At 40.4% G+C, this 20,656-nt stretch overlaps 1 non-coding gene and 1 pseudogene across 1 annotated transcript; one reads left to right on the forward strand and one right to left on the reverse strand.

The window, feature by feature from the left end:
• Positions 1-247: 247 nt before the first annotated feature.
• On the forward strand, positions 248-11,773 carry LOC140819137 (uncharacterized; annotated as a pseudogene).
• On the reverse strand, positions 7,236-7,341 carry LOC140820344 (small nucleolar RNA R71). Its single transcript, XR_012115421.1, has one exon. It is a non-coding gene; the product is annotated as a small nucleolar RNA R71 (small nucleolar RNA).
• Positions 11,774-20,656: the final 8,883 nt, after the last annotated feature.

Raw genomic sequence — 20,656 nt, forward strand, 5'->3', positions numbered from 1 at the left:
TATTGGAGAACGAAAGATTAAAAAAGCCTTGTTTGATATTGGAGCTAGTGTGAATTTACTTCTATATTCATTTTATCAAGAACTCAATCTAGACGAGTTAAAACCTACTTCAGTAACACTTTTACTTACTGATAGATCTAAGTGCGAAGAGGTATGGTAGAAGACGTGTTGGTCCAAGTTGATAACTTTGTATATCCTGTCGATTTCATAGTTTTAGATACACAACCTATTGAAGCTTGTAATGCAATTCCTGTAATTTTAGGTCGTCCATTTTTAGCAACTTCTAATGCTCTTATAAATTGCAGGAATGGAATAATGAAGTTGTCATTTGGTAACATGACCTTGGAGCTTAATGTGTTTAATCTTTGTAAGCAACCACATGACAAAGGAGATGAAAGTGAAGATGAAAATCTTATTGAAACTCTTGTGGACGAAAACATTCAAGAAGGGAGTACTCGTGACCAATTAGATATTTGTTCAATCGATACTGTTAAAGAAAATATTGAAATTGATCTTGATGATTTTATTAGGTATCACCCGTTACCAGGATCAGAAAAAGAATTTGAGGCAAAATATGAGAACAAAGACGAACCACCCATATTGGAGTTAAAACTCTTGCCAGAAGAATTGAAGTATGCATTTCTTGGAGAAGATGAAACATATCCGGTGGTAATTTCTTCCAAACTATCAAGTAATCAAGAAGGTAAATTAGTTGATATGCTTAAAAGACATAAAAATGCAATTGGTTGGACACTAAAAGATCTTAAGGGCATTAATCCACTAATTTGCACTCACAAAATTCACTTAGAAGAAAATGCTAAAACATCTCAACAACCACAAAGGAGATTAAATCCACACATGAAAGATGTTGTAAAAACTGAAGTTCTCAAACTACTCGATGTTGGGATTATTTACCCTATTTCTGATAGTAAGTGGGTAAGCCCAACACAAGTAGTTAAAAAAAAATCTGGCATCACAGTGATAAAAAATGAAAAAGGTGAATTGTCAACAAGTCGAGTCCCATCTAGTTGGCGGATGTGTATTGATTGTAGAAAATTAAATGACGCCACTAGAAAAGATCATTTTCCATTACCATTTTTGGATCAAATTTTAGAAAGAGTAGCAGGTCATCCATACTACTGTTTTCTTGATGGATATTCAGGTTATTATCAAATTCCCATTGCACTCGAAGATCAAGAAAAAACTACATTCACATGTCCTTTTGGAACATTTGCATTTAGAAGGATGCCATTTGGATTATGCAATGCCCCAGCGACATTTCAAAGATGTATGCTAAGCATTTTTTGCGACATGGTTGAAAATTGTTTGGAAATTTTCATGGATGATTTAACTGTCTTTGGGAATACATTTGATAATTGTCTTGAAAATTTGGAAAAAGTTTTAAAAAGATGCGAGGAAAAAGGTTTTATTTTAAATTGAGAAAAATGTCATTACATGATTACTTCTGGAATTGTTTTTGGACATGTCGTGTCATCTCATGGAATTGAAGTTGATAAAGCAAAAGTTGATGTCATTGCCAATTTACCCTCTCCAAAAACCATTAAAGAAATTCGTTCATTTTTGGGACATGCTGGATTTTATAGGAGGTTTATAAAGGACTTTAGTTTAATCTCTAAACCCATTTGTAATCTCTTAACAAAAGACACTGCATTTGAGTGGACTCAAGAATGTCAAAATGCTTTTGATAAAACCATTCGACATTTAACATCAGCTCCTATCATGCAACCTCCTGATTGGTCTTTACCATTTGAAATCATGTGCGATGCGAGTGATTATGCAGTCGGTGCAGTACTGGGTCAAAGAAGAAACGGTAAGCCTTATGTGATATATTATGCAAGTAGAACTTTAAACAATGCTCAAATGAATTACTCCACAACTGAAAAAGAACTACTTGCTGTAATATTTGCATTAGATAAATTTCGTTCTTATTTTATTGGATCAATGACTATTGTGTTTACTGATCATTCTGCTATTAGATATTTGTTGACCAAACAGGATGCAAAGCCACGACTGATACGATGGATTTTGTTGCTCCAAGAATTTGACATTGTGATCAAAGATAAAAAAAGGAACCGAGAATATCGTAGCCGATCATTTATCGAGACTAGTAACAGGATCATCTTGTGAAATGACACCAATTAACGATAATTTTCCTGATGAACATCTATTTTCAGTTACTGCTACACCTTGGTTTTCTAATATAGTAAATTTTCTTGTGACAGGAAAAATGCCACCGTGATGGAATTCCCAAGATAAAAGAAAATTTTTGAATGAGGTAAAAAACTTTTATTGGGATGATCCGTATCTGTTCAAGTATTGTCCAGATCAAATTTTTCGACGTTGCATACCCGACAATGAGGTGAGTAGTGTCATAAAATTTTGTCATTCAGAAGCATGCAGAGGACATTTTTCTTCAAAGAAAACGGCTGTAAAATCCTTGCAGTGTGGGTTTTATTGGCCCACTTTGTTTAAAGACACCCACGAAATCTGCAAGATCTGTGAAAATTGCCAAAAATTGGGTGCGATTTCAAAAAGAAACATGATGCCTTTGAATCCTATCATTGAAATTGAAATCTTTGACTGTTGGGGAATTGATTTTATGGGACCTTTTCCACCGTCGTTTGGATACTTGTTGTGGGGACCCGGACGCTAATCATGTTCTTAATCGTCATTGGGACTAAATCAATTATAATAATCAGGGTGTAATTTTTTTTTTTAAAATGCGGAAGGTAATGGAATCAAACTCCTATACATATCAGTATAAAAGTATAAATCTGATAAAATATACAATCATAGATACTCAAGTTCAACAACTACTATCAAGTGTTCAAACCCTAGCTCTAATCCAAGTCCGGTAACACCACTCTAATCTCAGTCTGTCTTCATCTCTGTGACCCTGTACCTGTCCCACCTGTTATCATGCACACATACAAACAAGACAACAGCCGGATAACTCCGGTGAGATATAAATATCACAGTATAAACAATGTATTAAATGCAATCATATAAAACATATATAAAAGCATAACCAAACATCAAAACATGTATCTAATCTGATTACATGAATTAATGACTCGTGATCTAATCTTATCGTATCTCAAATCTAGGGATCCCAATCTAATTTAGACTTTGGTATGCTGTATCGAGTGTGTCTGAGATAGACGTCGATCTACATCTGAAGCTCGTCGACACACCGTAAGTCTAGAGTCTTATCGGTTCTGAGAAAGACTCGGCGGTTCTGCCCTAGCTAGGCTGTCTGCCCTAGACTCGGACTCTGACTCTGTTCTAAGTCAATACAATAACATATCAATCCGATAATCTGCAAATATCAATGCAATAAAATAAAGTATGTGATTTAGGGAAACTCAAGTCAAACCTAACTCGAGTTGTGCAATCCCGAATCAACATTTATTTATACCTTTCTTGTTGTCGATCTGATACAATCAAAGTCTTGATTCCAAATCTGTCACTGTTCAATCTGGCAATGACAATATCAACATATTCTGTATCAATATTCTAATCAAATCACAACATCTCTGTTTAATCAGATTTCTGACAGTACAACAGTACAATCTTGCGATACTGATAATACTATATCAGTCTATACCAGTTCCAATCATTTACAATTAACCACTGTACAAATCTGACATCACATCTCAGTCAATTTCATTCTGAAAATCATAACAACTCCATATTCAGTCCGTATCTTAATCTGACTTCGATTCTACGCTGTCTAACATGTCAAGAACAACATATATGACGTGTATTCAATTCTAACAACATCATATTTTCAAAACATGTCAAAACGTAGTAAAACTTACGTCCAGTTGTAGCCTACGTCAATAGGAAATCAATACCGAAGTCGGATTCAAAATCAGACGGACGGATTTCTCACAAGATCTGTTCTAAAATCAAAACCAAAAGGTTGGCTTCGGTTTTCTCTTTTCCTTTCTGATTTCTGAAGGACTTCGTACATATATATATCAAATTGCATGTTAATGAAACGTGGCTCGTTTTCTCACATTTTGGTCGGCGCTCGAGCGGTAATAATGTACCGCTCGGGCGCGACCTTTTCTGCCCAAGCACTATCGAAATGCATCCTTTGGCGCTCGGGCGGTAATTCTATACCGCCCGGGCGCCACCTCTTCTGCCCGAGATACATATTTGTTGGACGTTGGCGCTCGGGCGGTCGATATTCACCGCTCGGGCGCCAACAGTTCTGTCCCAAAAATGTGAAATTCATATGTTTGGCCAAATCTTGTCTCGTAATAGCCCTTTATAATTATATCAATTCAATTTCAATAATCTCATGTTAATATAATTAAAATCTTATATTAACAGAATCAAGATCTTGGCCCTTACATTTTTCCCCCCCTAAGATACGATTTCGTCCTCGAAATCTTAATCATTCAATCATATCAATAAGGAGTATATACACAAAACTGTATATGAAATTTACATCATCGAAACAACTTTGGGAATTCTTTTCTCATATCTGATTCAGTCTCCCAAGTTGCTTCTTCCACACCATGACGAGTCCATTGCACTTTCACAAGTGGGATTGTCTTTGTTCTGAGCTGTTTTTCTTTACGATCAATGATCTGAATCGGTTTTTCAATATAGCTCAGAGATTCATCAAGCTCGGCCTCGTCTGGTTGAATAGCATGTGAAGCATCAGGAAGGTACTTCCTTAATAACGATACATGAAAGACGTCATGTATTCCAGATAATGAAGGCGGTAAGGCGAGTCGATAGGCACGATCTCCTATCTTTTCGAGAATCTCATAAGGCCCAATGTATCGCGGAGACAATTTCTCTTTCTTGCCAAATCTGACAACTCCTCTGAAATGTGAAATCTTTAGAAATACTCGGTCTCCTACTTCAAATACCAATGGTCTGCGTCGAACATTGGCATATTTGGCATGTCTATCTTGTGCTGCCTTCATTTTCTTTTGAATTAGCTTCACTTTTTCTTTCATATCTCTGATCATATCTGGTCCAATTTCAGGAACTTCAGAGATATCATCCCAATAGAGAGGGGATCTACATTTCTTTCCGTACAACTGATGTGTGTCGTTTTTACGTGTTTTATTGCATTAGTCTGTGTGTGTTTTGCATTGTGTGTGCGTCTATTTCAATCACATTTTGTTCATTTTAGAATAAACATTTGCATTTTATCATATCTCACTCGGGCGTGACGAAATTGCAGGAAAAATGACGGGAAAAATAGGAAAAGGGACGACTTTTCTAAGCCAACAAGTCAAGGGACAGAAGAAGCGGCGTCCGAGCGGTATATTTCTACCGCCCGGGCGCGATATATGAAAAGCTGAAGATTTTAGCAGAAAGGTCGGTGCTCGAGCGGTAGTTTTCTACCGCCCGAGCGCGATAGCCACTCACCCCAAGAACTTCAACAGAAAGGTCGGCGCTCGAGCGGTAGTTTTCTACCGCCCGAGCGCGAATGCTGCATGTGCCAAAGAAAATTACAGAGAGTGTGGCGCTCGAGCGGTACTTTTCTACCGCCCGAGCGCCACCTATTTTTGGCAAGATTTCATGCTCGATTTCTTACCTTAGTTGGAAGGATGGCTGGAATGGAAAGGGGGATTGGTCGACTTTTGAGCATTATTCAGACATCATTCTTCAGCCGCCGGAAGCCTTGGAGAGGAATTCACGCTTGGATTGAAGATTCGAAGCTTTCCGGGCACCGTTCTTCACGATTTTCGTCAATTCTAGTATTTCTAACTTAGTTGTTATCTTCTAAACATTGTTTTGCTTAGTTTAATTATTAATTCTAGTAGCTAACTTTATTATTTGTTGGGAATTAAAGGGGATCCTACCCCGATCGTGATTTGAATTAATTTATCTTTCGATTGTGCGTTATTCTTGATTTTACTACTGTTTTATCGTGTCATTAAGGCGTAGCTAACTTTAACGACGTTTTCATATCACGAGTGAGTTCGAGAGAATAACGGGTGATAGGATCGAGTAGTAGAATTCACGGATCTACAATTTACATAGATATATGAAATTGGATACGTGCCGATAGTCATAGTCCTAAGGGTCGAAAACTAGGGGATTTTATAGATCGAAATGCGATTCGCTCGTGATAAAAAATTAAAGATATTTAATTACTTCATTGAGTGGTATTAGTTTGGCATAGCTCGAGAGAGTGTGTTCAATAGATTAGGAAATCCTGTCGGAAGCATAGATCACGATCGAGCGAATTAATAAATTAACGAGGGGTAGGTGAACCAAGATTCCCAACAAATCCATTTTTCATTGAATTTTACTCAACCATTTTAGACCTTATATCTCATTACTTGATTTTGAATCTTTTTATTTGCATTCTTATTTGATTTTAGTAGTAATAAAACAATCAACTCAATTTTCGTTGCTAAATGTTAGATAACTGAAAATAATAATTGTAAAACACAGTCTTCAGTGGAACGATACTCGTACTCACGTACACTATATTATAACTTGACATCGTGCACCTGCGATTTATTTTGAGCATACAAAATCATATTTTTACTGGAGATTTTACTGTGCAAGTTTTGCTCGATCAAGTTATTGGCGCCGTTGTCGGGGACTGTTAATCTACAATTATATTTTTAGTTATTTTCTTTAGTGTATTTTATTTTTACTGAACTAACACTCTATATTTTAATTCAGATATCTCTTCCGGTGCATGCCAAAGTCACTTGACTTGGAGCTTGAGTGTGACCCTAAAATTGAAAGGACTTTCCGCAGGCGAAGACAACAGCAAAGACTTAAGGAACTGATGGAGAGGCACGAACAAGAGCAGGAGGCGGAGCGCCAAAACGAGAGACGAATTGAGATGCCACGCCGCATACCCATGTTAGAGTATGCCCAGCCTTCTTTGGATGGTGCACGCCCCAGCATTGTGAGGCCGATTGTGCGGGCAAACCAATTCGAAATCAAACCAGCCATTATCCAGATGATTCAGAACACCGTCCAATTTGGAGGAACTGCTGTGGACGCTCCAAACACACACATCGCGGATTTTCTTAAGATTTGCGATACTTTTAAATTTAATGGAGTTTCTGATGATGCTGTTAGACTGCGTTTATTTCCTTTCTCTTTGCGTGATAAAGCTAAAGCTTGGTTAAATTGTTTACCTGTAGGTTCGATAGCTACATGGGAGGACATGGCGAAGGCGTTTCTCATCAAATACTTTCCTCCATCGAAGACCATGAAGCTGCGGGCAGACATCACAACATTTGCCCAGTTCGATCAAGAGTCACTATATGAGGCGTGGGAGCGTTTCAAAGATCTATTACGAAGATGCCCACATCACGAGTTGCCACTTGGGTTAGTCGTTCAAACCTTTTATTACGGTTTTCTTACTCCTAACCGTACTATGATAGATGCTGCTGCGTGTGGGAACCTTTTGAGGAAGACTGCGGAAGAAGGATATGAGTTGTTGGAGGAGATGGCTGCTAGCAGCTATCATCCTCAATCTGACAGGAACAACCAGCGGAGAAGTGCCGGAGTTCACCAGGTAACTGATTTTTCTGTTATTACTGCAAAACTTGACGCTTTAAACAGGAAAATAGACGGCTTGAACGTGAGTGGCACGGCTATGCGTCTTCAAGAGATATTCTGTGAGAAGTGTGGAGGGGAACACTATGTGAAAGACTGTCAAGATGGAAATCCCTTCTATGTGCAAGATGAGGCACCGGTGAATCAAGTGGGAGTCCAAAACCGCCCAAGGAATGACCCTTACTCGAACACATATAATCCTGGGTGGAGGCAACATCCCAACTTCTCATGGGGCGGTCAAAACAGTCATAATAGGCCGCAAGGAGGACAACAATATGGGAAACAACCGATGTACAGATCCGATCCTCCTAGAGAAGAAAAGTCCAACTTGGAACAAATGATGTCTAAGTTTATCTCATCCACTGAAACTCGACTCCAAAACCAAGATGCATCAATAAAGGGGCTCGAGAATCAGATTGGACAGTTGGCCAAGATGATAGCAAGTAGAGAGCCGGGCACCTTGCCAAGTAATACCGAGACTAATCCAAAAGAGCAAGTGAAGGCCATTGAGTTGAAGAGCGGAAAAGTTTTGGAGCCTAGAGAAAAAGAGAAAAGCCAAGTGCCGGATGAACATGCTGCGACGTCTCAAGGTAAGTCATCTTTTAAATTTTTGAAGGACATTTTAGCCAACAAGAGAAAATTGGAGGATCACATGACGGTGAATTTGACCGAAAGTTGCTCTGCTTTGGTGCAAAACAAAATCCCACCGAAACTAAAAGACCCGGGGAGTTTTTCTATCCCTTGCATGATTGGATGTAGTTTTTCGTAAAGCATTGTGTGACCTTGGTGCAAGTATTAATCTTATGCCTCTATCTGTTTTCAGGAAACTCGGATTAGGAGAGCCTAAGCCGACGAGGATGTCCTTGCAACTGGCTGACAGGTCTGTCAAGTACCCCCGCGGAGTGATTGAGGATGTGCTAGTAAAAGTGAACAAATTCATTTTCCCTGCAGACTTCGTGGTGCTCGACATGGAAGAGGATACAGAGATGCCTCTGATTTTGGGGAGACCATTCCTTGCAACTGGCAAGGCACTTATTGATGTGCAAGAGGGAAAGTTGAGATTGAGAGTGGGCGAAGAAGAGATTACATTTGATGTTTTTAATGCACTTAAGCACACACTGCATTCTGACAGTTGTTTTAGAATTGATGCTTTTGACTCTCTTGTATCCAACTATGTGCAGGATGCTCTTAAGGACCCTTTGGAGGCCACTATCAACACTGAATTGGGAGAAGAGGAGTTAGACGAAGAAAGAGCTGAAATTGTGGCACACTTTAATGCCAACCAACCATGGAGAAAGCCAATGAGGATGCGACTGGAGGATCTAGGAGAACGAAGAGATTTGACACCTCAAAGGTCAAGCATCGAGGATCCACCAACGTTTGAGCTGAAGCCGTTGCCTCCACACCTCAAGTACGTATACTTAGGTGAGAATAACACTTTACCTGTCATTATTTCTGCTGCTTTGACAGATGTGATGGAGGACAAGCTGTTGGAAGTTTTGAAAGCGCACAAGGGTGCATTTGCGTGGAAGGTGGCAGATATCAGAGGAATAAATCCATCCGTCTGCATGCACAAGATCTTGATGGAAGAGAAGTACTCACCTCTCGTGCAACCTCAAAGACGATTAAATCCAAAGATGCAAGAGGTAGTAAAAAATACATCTTGGTGGCGGTTGATTATGTGTCTAAGTGGGTAGAGGCGGAAGCATACGCCACTAATGATGCTCAAGTGGTTCTGAAATTTTTGAAGAAAAACATTTTTAACCGCTTTGGAACGCCACGAGCAATCATTAGTGATGGTGGCACTCATTTTTGCAACAAACTCTTTGAAAAACTTTTAAGCAAATATGGTGTCACACATAAGATCTCTACCCCTTATCACCCCCAGACGAGTGGTCAAGTGGAAGTGTCTAACCGAGAGATAAAGCGGATTTTAGAGAAAGTGGTAGGTGTTAGTAGGAAGGATTGGTCGGTGAGATTGGATGATGCTCTTTGGGCATATAGGACTGCTTTCAAAACACCAATAGGCACGACACCGTACAGATTATTATTTGGTAAAGCATGTCACTTACCTGTAGAGTTAGAGCATCGCGCATATTAGGCAACCAAAGCACTAAACTTTAACTTTACTGATGCAGGTGAACGACGGTTGCTTCAACTAGATCGATTGGAGGAGTTCCGAAATCTGGCCTATGATCTTGCATTGTCATACAAAGAGAAAACAAAGAAGGCTCATGATAAGAGGATCATCGAGAGAGAATTCAAAGAAGGCGAAAGTGTCCTACTCTACAACTCCCGGTTGCGACTATTTCCCGGGAAATTGAAGTCACGATGGTCCGGTCCATTCGTGATCTCGAAAGTTTATCCATCGGGAGCTGTAGAATTGAAAGATGGGAAGGATGGGGCATTTAAGGTCAATGCCCAGCGACTGAAGCACTACATGGGTGGCACAATTGAGCCGCAACTTGGAATCACTCGGTTCCAAGACACGCCGAACTGAGACAGACCGACAGTCTAGCTCTCGACGATAAATTGAGAACTTACTTCTTTTCCCTTCTCTTGCATCTAATTTAATTTTCTTTTTCTTTCGTGTCAGCATATTTTGCTTTACTGTTGTTTAAAAAAAAAAAAAAGAGGTGAAATGTGAATTTTTCCCGAGAACTCGGCACTCGGGCGGTAGTTTTTTACCGCTCGAGCGCGAAGCAGATGCACAATTTCCAGAAAGCTTGGCGCTCGGGCGGTGATTTTTTACCGCTCGAGCGCGAACATTTGCCTTCAAAATTTTGTTCCCGAGGACCCGGCGCTCGAGCGGTAATTTTTTACCGCTCGAGCGCGACGCCTTTTAAAGCGCAGATCCCCTTCCCCTTTCTTCATTCTGCACGAAATTTCCCATTTTTTTTCTTCTCAATCCCTAACCCCCTTCACTCTCATCTCATCTTCTTGCAGGGAATCACTCCAACCATCAAGATTCAAGCATCATAAGCAAGCGTCTCCTGCGGAACTCAAGCGTCATCTTCTCCGATTTCCCCCAAAATCGCTCTCATCCACTCCTATGGCTCCAAAGAAGAAACAAAAAGGTACTTCCGCTTCTTCGACTTTTGATAGGCATCGCTTTGTTAGTGAGGAAGCTCGGGCTAGGTATGAGCATGCCAAGATAAATAGAAATCCGATAGTAGAGAGGGGATTCCGAAAAGAATTTGAAGATAGGCACATAGGAACTCGGATAGAATTGGGACGGCGCGGATGGGAAAATTTTTCAAATCACCCTAAGGCAGCGGTAGTTTCGGTGGTGCGTGAATTTTATGCGAATGCTATGGAAGGGAGAAATGGGACGGTGTTTGTTCGGGGTGTTCATGTCCCGTGTGACTCGGCAACTATCAATGCACTGTTGGAAACGGCGGAGGTCGACAACTCTCGTTTTGAGGCTTTAGCTGCTGACCCGAACTATGACTTGATTATCACAGCGCTCTGCCATCCGGGTGCGGGGGCGATGTGGAAACCATTGGGCGGACCGCCGAGCTGCTTCGACGAGAAATTCTTGACCGCGGACGTTGCCATGTGGTACTTATTTGTGGCCCGACGGATGATGCCGGTCTCGCATAAGAGCGAGGTCCAAAAGGAACGAGCGGTTCTCCTCTTTGCGTTAACTCACGGCTACGACGTGAATGTGGGCACACTTATCCACTCTCAAATCATGTTGTGTGCTCGTAACAGTCACGTCGGTCTGTTCTTCCCGACAATTATATCCGAGTTGTGTGCCCGTGCGGGAGTTCTATTCCGGGACGACGAGGAGTGGATTCAACCCATGAAGCCGATCTGTATCGACGACTGGAAAAGGAAGAATGCCAAACGCCAGATCGACTTCCCCTCTCACGAGGAAGATGTAGGTGGTTCTAGCACACCCGCTCCACGTCACCGTCCACCACCACCCCGTCGGAGGACTCACACTGATATGATGGCTGAGAATCTCGCCTTCCAAACGTCTCAGGGTCAATTCAACTCGTATGTCACCGACCATCTGTCTCACATTGACTCCATGATGCGCTCACTGCTTGCGCAAGGGGGCGTTGACCCATCTACCATTCCACCGTCTCCGCTACCCCCTCCCCCATTCCGGTTCCAGTACGATTACTCTCAGCATGGGGAGGCCGCAGGAGTGCCACCGCCGGAGCAGGATGAGGAGGACCCTTGATCAGGGGAGTTTACTGTTTCCCCTACTTCGCATTTTTTTTCCTTTACCGCTTTTCTGTTTTTCTTTCTTATCATTGTTTCCGTCTAGCTTGTTTATTAGCTTTCATATTTATTTAGTCTGCATTTGTGTTTGCATATTGGAGCTGCATTTCGGTGTTTGCATTTACATTCATGAGTTGTTTTGTTGTTAGTGTTTGTTTCGTTTTGTGCAATGAGGGCATTGCACAACTCTAGTATGAGGGGGGTAGATTGTTATGTTTGTTTGGTTCATGTTTGGTATCGTTTATGGTGAGAAGACATACTTTATGAGCCAATGATGATGTTGAATTGATAGTACACAAAAGTATGGATTGGGTCATTTCATGAACGGTACTCTTGATTGTTCAAACATGAATTTTGGCAGAAAATTTGAACTTTTTGAGCACATATGTGTGGGGACTAGAATTTTGTAGGAATAATGGTGAAATTTGAAAGTTTTGTGTGGTTAACTTGAAAGGCACCATTTATGAGTTGATTTAGCATGTAAACCCGTGAAAATAAGTCGCTAATTTGGACCTTGAATGAGAAAATTTGATTTGCCTTGAACTTTACATTTACCTCCTTTCCAATGCACTGAATTAAAATGTCATACTCTTAACCAGCTGTAATCCAAATACATATATTCTTAGCTTAGGGAGTACATGTGTGAAAATTGTGCATTCAAAAAAAAAATAAAGAAAAAGAAAAAGAAAAAAGGAGATGTAAGGTGAGGGGGAGCCGAAATAAAAGGAATGAAATTCTATTCCTAGGCTAAAAGTTGGAGATGTAAGGAGACGAGGAAAGTCAGACGAAAAGTCTTGACGACTGCACAATGAAAATGATCGGTGTACTCTCGACTTTTAGCCACTTGAGCTTATTTTCCTTCTTCTCGGCACACTTATCTGCACTTAAGAATCGAATAAAGTTCGAATTATGGTTGGTGATAAATGGACACGGGGATGCATGCTAGTGAGACTTGTATTGACGTGTTAATTGAGTGACTCGCGTGATTTGATAATTGATCAATTTGAAGTACGAATGACTAGACCCATCATGACACACACACACGTTCAAATCAGTGCCGAGATTTATGTGTAGATGAGAATGAGTATTCGTTTGTGATTTGACTTGATTATGATTTGTATGTGAGAAAGTCCACTGAGGCATGAGCATAAAATTTGTTAACTCACCATTGATATTTAATTGTGTTAGTTATTTTTTGTTTGAGTAATTTTGTGGTTGTTGAGTTTGTTTAGTATCTCGTACTTTAACCTATTTTACTTGAGGGCAAGCAAAAGGTTAGTATGAGGGGGTTGATGTGTGTCGTTTTTACGTGTTTTATTGCATTAGTCTGTGTGTGTTTTGCATTGTGTGTGCGTCTATTTCAATCACATTTTGTTCATTTTAGAATAAACATTTGCATTTTATCATATCTCACTCGGGCGTGACGAAATTGCAGGAAAAATGACCGCAAAAATAGGAAAAGGGACGACTTTGCTAAGCCAACAAGTCAAGGGACAGAAGAAGCGGCGCCCGAGCGGTATATTTCTACCGCCCGGGCGCGATATATGAAAATCTGAAGATTTTAACAGAAAGGTCGGCGCTCGAACGGTAGTTTTCAACCGCCCGAGCGCGATAGCCACTCACCCCAAGAACTTCAACAGAAAGGTCGGCGCTCGAGCGGTAGTTTTCTACCGCCCGAGCGCGAATGCTGCATGTGCCAAAGAAAATTACAGAGAGTGTGGCGCTCGAGCGGTACTTTTCTACCGCCCGAGCGCCACCTATTTTTGGCAAGATTTCATGCTCGATTTCTTACCTTAGTTGGAAGGATGGCTTGAATGGAAAGGGGGATTGGTCGACTTTTGAGCATTATTCAGACATCATTCTTCAGCCGCCGGAAGCCTTGGAGAGGAATTCACGCTTGGATTGAAGATTCGAAGCTTTCCGGGCACCGTTCTTCACGATTTTCGTCATTTCTAGTATTTCTAACTTAGTTGTTATCTTCTAAACATTGTTTTGTTTAGTTTAATTATGAATTCTAGTAGCTAACTTTATTATTTGTTGGGAATTAAAGGGGATCCTACCCCGAACGTGATTTGAATTAATTTATCTTTCGATTGTGCGTTATTCTTGATTTTACTACTGTTTTATCGTGTCATTAAGGCGTAGCTAACTTTAACGACGTTTTCATATCACGAGTGAGTTCGAGAGAATAACGAGTGATAGGATCGAGTAGTAGAATTCGCGGATCTACAATTTACATAGATATATGAAATTGGATACGTGCAGATAGTCATAGTCCTAAGGGTCGAAAACTAGGGGATTTTATAGATCAAAATGCGATTCGCTCGTGATAAATAATTAAAGATATTTAATTACTTCATTGAGTGGTATTAGTTTGGCATAGCTCGAGAGACTGTATTCAATAGATTAGGAAATCTTGTCGGAAGCATAGATCACGATCGAGCGAATTAATAAATTAACGAGGGGTAGGTGAACCAAGATTCCCAACAAATCCATTTTTCATTGAATTTTACTCAACCATTTTAGACCTTATATCTCATTACTTGATTTTGAATCTTTTTATTTGCATTCTTAATTGATTTTAGTAGTAATAAAACAATCAACTCAATTTTCGTTGCTAAATGTTAGATAACTGAAAATAATAATTGTAAAACACAGTCTTCAGTGGAACTATACTCGTACTCACGTACACTATATTATAACTTGACATCGTGCACTTGCGATTTATTTTGAGCATACAAAATCATATTTTTATTGGGGATTTTATTGTGCAAGTTTTGCTCGATCAACAACGCTTCGAATGGTGCCATCTCAATACTCGTCTGATAGCTATTGTTGTACGAAAATTCGCAAAGAGGCAATGCATCTTGCCAATTAGTGCTAAAATCTAGCACTACTGCTCTCAGCATATCCTCCAGTGTCTGGATAGTCCGCTCTAACTGTCCGTCGGTCTGTGGATGATATGCTGTACTCAGATGTAACTTCGTACCGAGAGCTTGCTGCAAACTCTGCCAGAAGTGCGAAGTAAATCGAGGATCACGATCTGAAACAATCTACTTCGGCACTCCATGCAATCTGACCACTTCTCTGACATAGATCTCTGCCATTTGGTCAAATCTGTACGTCATCTTGTACGGAATGAAACATGCGGATTTGGTCAATCTGTCAATCACGACCCAAATCGCATCACAACCTTTGGAGGAACGTGGCAGTTGCGTCACAAAGTCCATGGAAATGTGATCTCATTTCCACTCAGGAATGGACAAACTCTGTAATAATCCTCCTGGTTTCTTTCTTTCTGCCTTCACCTGCTGGCAATTCAGACATTTGGAAACAAACTCGGCAATGTCAGTCTTCATTTGTTTCCACCAAAACTGTCTTTTCAAATCATTATACATCTTCCTGCCACCAGGATGAATACTGAATCGACTGTTGTGCGCTTCTGACATTATCTGTCGTCTCAACTCTGAAACATTCGGCACAACCAGACGATTATTCACATACAGGACATTATCACGTACCTGATATTCTGATCGATGTCCTGTTCTAACCATCGATACTGATTTCTGTACATTCTGATCACTTCGCTGAGCTGCCTTAATTCTCATAATCAACTCTGGTTCTATTTGCACCGTATAAAGTCTCAACGGTTTATAATCTGTTTCAAATTCTAATCCAGACAAACAGCAGTCTTCTATCAAATTTGAAACACCAATCGTCGATAAGGATAAAGAACATACCTTTCGACTTAGTGCATCAGCTGCTGCATTAGACTTTCCTGGATAGTATTTGATCTCACAATCAAAATCTTTAAGCAAATCCAGCCACCTTCTCTGTCTCATATTCAATTCGTATTGTGAAAACATATATTTCAAACTCTTATGATCAGAATATATCTCAAACTTCTCCCCATAAAGATAATGTCGCCATATCTTTTAATGCAAAGACAATGGCTGCCAATTCAAGGTCATGAATTGGATAACGGGTCTCATGTGGTTTAAGCTGTCTTGAGGCATAAGCGATAACATGCCCTCGTTGCATCAGAACACATCCTAACCCTCTGTGAGAAGCGTCGCAATAAACCACAAAATCACCAGTACCGGATGGAATAGTCAACACCGGTGCACTGGTCAACCTTTTCTTTAACTCCAGAAAACTGGTCTCACATTCTTCAGACCAAACAAATGGAGCATTCTTCTGAGTCAGCTGAGTTATTGGTTTAGCTATACTCAAGAAATCTTTAATAAAACGACGGTAATATCCCGCTAAACCCATGAAACTGCGAATTTCGGGTACTGACGTTGGTCTTGGCCAAGAAATCACGGCTTCCACTTTACTGGGATCAACTGATATACCATCTCCAGATATAATATGACCCAGAAATACTACCTGTTTTAGCCAAAACTCACATTTCGATAGTTTAGCATATAATTTTTCAGCTCTTAAAATTCGCAATACAGTTCTTAGATGCTGAGCATGCTCACTCATATTCTTTGAATAAATCAATATATCATCGATGAAAATAATCACAAAATCATCGAGATATTTCTGGAATACCCGGTTCATCAACCCCATGAATACAGCTGGAGCATTCGTCAGACCAAACGGCATGACAATAAATTCATAGTGTCCATACCTGGTTCTGAATGCTGTCTTTGAGATATCAGAATCTCTGACTCTCAGCTGGTGATATCCCGATCTTAAATCGATCTTGGAATACACCGCAGAACCCTGCAACTGATCGAATAAATCATCAATACGAGGCAAAGGATATTTATTCTTTATCGTTGCCTTGTTCAGTTGCCGATAGTCGATGCAGAGTCTCATCGAACCATCTTTCTTTCTTACGAAGTACTGGAGCACCCCAAGGAGAAACACTCGGTCTGATGTAGCCCTTGGCCAGTAAATCTTCCAGCTGATCTTTCAATTCTTTTAGTTCAACTGGTGCCATTCTGTACGGAGCTCTAGAAATCGGCACTGTACCTGGCATCAGTTCAATGCTGAAGTCTATCTCTCTAACTGGAGGTAATCCCGGGATCTCGTCTGGGAAGATGTCAGCAAATTCACGTACCACTGGCAGATCTGCCAATGCTGGACTCGACTTCAGTAAATCTACTGAATATACAAGGAATCCTTTTGCTCCTTTCTGTAACAATCGAGTCATAGATAATACGGATACTAAAGGAATTCTCGATCTAGAACCCTTACCGTAAAATTTCCACTCTTCAGCCATATCTGGTCTTAATCTCACTATCTTGTGGAAACAATCAACAGTTGCTCTGTACTTGGTTAGCATGTCAATACCGACAATACAATCAAAATCGGACAATCCAAGTACGATGCAATCTAATTCAATCTCATGCCCGTCATACTGTAGTACACAACGCTTAACAGAATTTACAGATATCAAACCTATCCCCAAAGGCGAAGATACCAATACTACAGTAGCTAAAGATTCTACAGGCAATGCATGACTCAATGCTAATCGTTCAGCAATAAATGTATGTGAAGCACCGGTATCAATCAGTACATAAGCAGAGTAACCACATAAAGAACAGTTACCTGCTACAACGTCTTCTGGTGCTTCCTGGGCCTGCTCCTCTGTCAAATGAAGACTCTGGCCTGCTGTCTCGGAGGCTGACCAACTGTCTGGCTTCCTCCTGGCCTCTGCTGTGACTGAGCTGGCGCTGGCTGAAACGTGTGAACAGCAGCTGATCGTCTCTCAGTCTGTGCTGCTGATCCTGATGACTCGGCCCCCCTGAGATCTTTGGGAACCTCTCTGGGGACACACTTTAGCAAAGTGTCCCGGCTGTTTACAGAAGTTGCAAATACCAGTCACTCCCTGGCATTGCTCAGTAGCATGTCTTCCTCCGCAAGTCTTGCAATAAACTCCAGTGTAACTCTGGCTCTGTCTGGAACCACCGGAGCTGGAAGAACTGCTGCCAGATTTCTTGAATTGCTTTCCCCTGGCTTTCAAAAATTCTTTCTCCCCTCCACTGCTGCTGCCACCCTCAAATCTGGGAGGTGGTTGCTGTGGTCTCGGTGCTGGAGGCACAAATGAAGCCCCTTTCTGTCTTATCAGACCGGCTTCTGCTCCCTTGGCTCTGTTCAGGGCATCAGTAAAATTATCCGGTCGCCCTGTGTTCACCAATGTGAAAATGTCGGGGTTCAGGCCATTGATGAACTGATCAGCAGTAGCTTCTTCGCTGTCAGCCACATGTGGAACAAACTTCAGCAAGGAGGAGAACTTTGACACGTACTCCTCTATGTTCATCTGTCATTACTTTAGATTGGCAAACTCCGCCCCCTTATCCTTCCGGTACGACACTGGAAAGAATCGTTGATAAAATTCAGTTCTGAATATATTCCAGGTAATAATCGTACCTCTATGCTCCATGGCTCTCTTCCTTGTGATCCACCAGTCCTTGGCAACGTCGTGCAGCTGATGTCCAATCAATTTCACTCTCTTCTCATCTGTATACTCCAAAGATTCGAACAACATTTCTATATCATTGAGCCAACTCTCGCATTCCACAGCGTTCTCTGTGCCTTTCAAGGTCGGCGGATGAAAGGACTGAAATCGTTTCAGTAACGTTTCCATTGGAGTCGGAGTGACATCCATTGGAGGATTAGATGTACTTCCCTGTTCTAGTACTCGTCTCGGAGGCATATCTAATAATCAAATAGATTAGTAACAGATACAACAATTCTGTTTCAACCCTCCTCTGATCATCTTACTGCTGATCTAGAATCAGTACTGATCCAATCTCAATAAAAATATTACTATATCAAATCAGATAAACAAGTAACATGTAATAAAGCAGTAAGACATGCTAGCATTCAAAAGAAGGAAAGAAAACCTCAATCTACCCCGCTCACGAGCCTCTTCTATCTCAATCTAAAGGATCTATTGCTCTGATACCACCTGTTGTGGGGACCCGGACGCTAATCATGTTCTTAATCATCATTGGGACTAAATCAATTATAATAATCAGGGTCTAAATTTTTTTTTTTTAAATGCGGAAGGTAATGGAATCAAACTCCTATACATATCAGTATAAAATTATAAATCTGATAAAATATACAATCATACATACTCAGGTTCAACAACTACTATCAAGTGTTCAAACCCTAGCTCTAATCCAAGTCCGGTATCACCACTCTAATCTCAGTCTGTCTTCATCTCTGTGACCCTGTACCTGTCCCACCTGTTATCATGCACACATACAAACAAGACAACAGCCGGATAACTCCGGTGAGATATAAATATCCCAGTATAAACAATGTATTAAATGCAATCATATAAAACATATATAAAAGCATAACCAAACATCAAAACATGTATCTAATCTGATTACATGAATTAATGACTCGTGATCTAATCTTATCTTATCTCAAATCTAGGGATCCCAATCTAATTTAGACTTTGGTATGCTGTATCGAGTGTGTCTGAGATAGACGTCGATCTACATCTGAAGCTCGTCGACACACCGTAAGTCTAGAGTCTTATCGGTTCTGAGAAAGACTCGGCGGTTTTGCCCTAGCTAGGCTGTCTGCCCTAGACTCGGACTCTGACTCTGTTCTAAGTCAATACAATAACATATCAATCCGATAATCTGCAAATATCAATGCAATAAAATAAAGTATGTGATTTAGGGAAACTCAAGTCAAACCTAACTCGAGTTGTGCAATCCCGAATCAACATTTATTTATACCTTTCTTGCTGTCGATCTGATACAATCAAAGTCTTGATTTCAAATCTGTCACTGTTCAATCTGGCAATGACAATATCAACATATTCTGTATCAATATTCTAATCAAATCACAACATCTCTGTTTAATCAGATTTCTGATAGTACAACAGTACAATCTTGCGATACTGATAATACTATATCAGTCTATACCAGTTCCAATCATTTACAATTAACCACTGTACAAATCTGACATCACATCTCAGTCAATTTCATTCTGAAAATCATAACAACTCCATATTCAGTCCGTATCTTAATCTGACTTCGATTCTACGCTGTCTAACATGTCAAGAACAACATATATGACGTGTATTCAATTCTAACAACATCATATTTTCAAAACATGTCAAAACGTAGTAAAACTTACGTCCAGTTATAGCCTACGTCAATAGGAAATCAATACCGAAGTCGGATTCAAAATCAGACGGACGGATTTCTCACAAGATCTGTTCTAAAATCAAAACCAAAAGGTTGGCTTCGGTTTTCTCTTTTCCTTTCTGATTTCTGAAGGACTTCGTACATATATATATCAAATTGCATGTTAATGAAACGTGGCTCGTTTTCTCACATTTTGGTCGGCGCTCGAGCGGTAATAATGTACCGCTATGGCGCGACCTTTTCTGCCCAAGCACTATCGAAATGCATCCTTTGGCGCTCGAGCGGTAATTCTTTACCGCCCGGGCGCCACCTCTTCTGCCCGAGATACATATTTGTTGGACATTGGCGCTCGGGCGGTCGATCTTCACCGCTCGAGCGCCAACAGTTCTGTCCCAAAAATGTGAAATTCATATGTTTGGCCAAATCTTGTCTCGTAATAGCCCTTTATAATTATATCAATTCAATTTCAATAATCTCATGTTAATATAATTAAAATCTTATATTAACAGAATCAAGATCTTGGCCCTTACATTTCTCCCCCCCTAAGATACGATTTCGTCCTCGAAATCTTAATCATTCAATCATATCAATAAGGAGTATATACACAAAACTGTATATGAAATTTACATCATCGAAACAACTCTGGGAATTCTTGTCTCATATCTGATTCAGTCTCCCAAGTTGCTTCTTCCACACCATGACGAGTCCATTGC

The sequence above is a fragment of the Primulina eburnea genome, chromosome 18 (genome assembly GCF_022965805.1).
Source record: "Primulina eburnea isolate SZY01 chromosome 18, ASM2296580v1, whole genome shotgun sequence".
Lineage (NCBI taxonomy): Eukaryota > Viridiplantae > Streptophyta > Magnoliopsida > Lamiales > Gesneriaceae > Primulina > Primulina eburnea.